This window comes from Priapulus caudatus, unplaced genomic scaffold, assembly GCF_000485595.1.
Source record: "Priapulus caudatus unplaced genomic scaffold, Priapulus_caudatus-5.0.1 Scaffold7267, whole genome shotgun sequence".
In the NCBI taxonomy this organism is placed as follows: domain Eukaryota; kingdom Metazoa; phylum Priapulida; class Priapulimorpha; order Priapulimorphida; family Priapulidae; genus Priapulus; species Priapulus caudatus.
Window position 1 is genome coordinate 1 of NW_014584328.1, and position 2,500 is coordinate 2,500.

General features: G+C 40.1%; 1 long non-coding RNA gene across 2 annotated transcripts in view; it reads right to left on the reverse strand.

The window, feature by feature from the left end:
- Nucleotides 1–71: 71 nt before the first annotated feature.
- LOC106820121 overlaps nucleotides 72–2,500 on the reverse strand; it is a 4,470-nt gene continuing 2,041 nt past the window's right edge. Inside the window, exons 2-4 of one of the 2 annotated variants that reach the window (XR_001395563.1) lie at nucleotides 2,253–2,400; nucleotides 150–226; nucleotides 72–103 (exon numbers count right to left, since the gene is read on the reverse strand). This is a non-coding gene — a long non-coding RNA (uncharacterized LOC106820121). Of the gene's footprint in view, nucleotides 104–127; nucleotides 227–2,252; nucleotides 2,401–2,500 lie in introns of those variants that run through there. The other variant, XR_001395562.1, reaches the window with a different exon arrangement.

Genomic DNA, 2,500 nt, shown 5'->3' on the forward strand with positions numbered 1-2,500 from the left:
CAGAACACCTAGAAGCAACTCACCGTTTACCTGCGCATCGTTAAGGCATAACACCTTGAGCAACTCACCTGTACCTGTCGGCATCGTTTAAGGCACAGAACACCTGAGAACACCCACCGTTACCCGCATCCGTTTAAGGCACAGAACACCTGCGAACAACATGTCGTGAGCTCTCAGGTGAGATCTGAACGACGCCACAAGACACTTGCTGGCCAGGCTCACCGCACTGCAAACAAACAAACAAACAAATAAGAAAACAAATAAACACACACATGTATATATATAGATGTACACTTACACTACAGAAAAATCTGAAAAAACAAACAAACAAACAAACAAATAAACACACGCCATTATATATATTAATTATATATATATATATATATATCATAGATGACAAGTTTCACTCTAAAATCAGAAGAATCAGAAACTGAATAAATCAACATTATCAACATGCGGTAATATATATATTATATATAGATCTATATACACACAATGTTTACTATAAGACAGTTGCCGCGGAGCGACAGCGGGCTCATCATAACTCTACTTGCGGACCAATGGGTGAGTGTGGATCAGCAACCCTGTTAGTCCAATGTTCAACATAGCACCGCCGGAAACAGTGAAGCACAGACGGTATCAAGAACTCTTCTCAAGGAATTCGTTGGATCGTATAAATTCACGAGATGGCGTACCTTTAAATCTTCTTAAGATTCAAGATGAACTCCCATCGTACGTAGTACAACAACTATTTGCAAGACAGAATAGGTAAGCATCATCCATTTACCACGCCACCACAGCGGCATAGAGAGCTGCCACCTGTAAATAATAACGCAGAGCAAAAACTACACAGTACTCATCACCACCACATCACTGCGCCGTGGCATCCGTTACATTAACACACTGACCGTACAGAATGCCATAGAATAATACATTAAGGACATAAACCTTTATCACCAAATTTAGCTTTGCAATTTCACTTGACTGTACCTCAATACATCCAGGCATATTATACATTCTACTACAAACCGGCATCAACTTCTTTCTAACCCTAAACCAAATCCATTTAATCCCCTCTTGAGGGTCAAAAGTTATCCGCCACTTACTCTTCGCATTCAGCAGAAAGTACATTTTAGTCCCTTTCATAAAGCCATAAAAATCTAGGTTCAACGCTGAAACAAAAAATTTTCCAATCGCTCCGTCAGAACCATGTCCTCAGAAAACTTTCCTAAAATCCTGCCCTGTGCCCCATTGACCTTTGACCCGTGACACTCCAATTTCGGCACAGTGATGCTTTTCCTACCATGATGCTAACACCGACTATTAACGACCTAGCGAGCCGTTAGATTTGTGCGCAATTCTGCATTCTCCTATACCTTAATTAAAGAGTGAATGTTCCCCTCTTTTACACCTCTTGACTTGACCTTTGACCCCCTCCTTCGACATCCCAACTCGTTTTGACATCCTCCCCGCATTGCCGAATATCGCTGACCGTACTCGAGCGGTTAAATTGTGCCCACTGTTACACGACGACTACGGCGACGACAATCCATCGATTCTACACATCTGCATCTGACTATGTCAGATGACAATAATAACCCCCCAACTCTTTTCCTCATAGAAACACGGACACAGCACCCACCATCAATTTCCAAGAATTCCCAGGTCCAAACATCCTACCAGCTGGCTGCTACAAACGTGCGGAAATCTACTTACTACAAGATTTCCCGAACCCTTACGAGCTTTTACCGATAGATAGTACACCCTGTAACAGCTGACTGAATATTTGCAGCAGTAAGTATTAACTAATATAAATAATAATAATAATAATAATAAATAAACCCTATAATATTCGAACCCTTACGAACAGTGTACAGTAGTACACCCTATAACAGCCTAATCGATGTTCAAAATAGTAACTCTTAACTAACAGTAATAAAAACAAAAAAGAAAAAAAAAAAAAAAAAAACAAAAAAAAAAAAAAAATACATAATAAATATTAAAACAGTAAAATAATTATCATACATTATAAACGAGAATAATAACCGAACAACAACAACACAACGACGAACGACGACACGTACACAAACAACAACAACAACAACAACAACACAACAATATAAATATAAAATACTGATAATAATCAATAAAATAAAATAATAAATAAATAATAATAAATAAACCATACAACCATAAAGCCTATAACACCCCCCCCACCCGCTGTCGCCGTCGCCTTCCAGCAGAGGGCGTACCTGAGAGCACGAGAGCTGACGGACGAGCCGCTCTTGATTCCCTCTTAGCAAAGTAAAAAAAACTCCCTCATGTCACGTGAACTCCTGCGTCTCGCCCGACCTCGTGGCATTGATGCGCTTGCTTCACGTTCCGTACGACGGTGAAGTACTGCAACAACAACAACAACGACGACGATGATATAACAGTGTAAGCAGCAGCAACAGCAGTCCATATACAACAGCATTGTTATCTAGCTCTAAGTACCTAT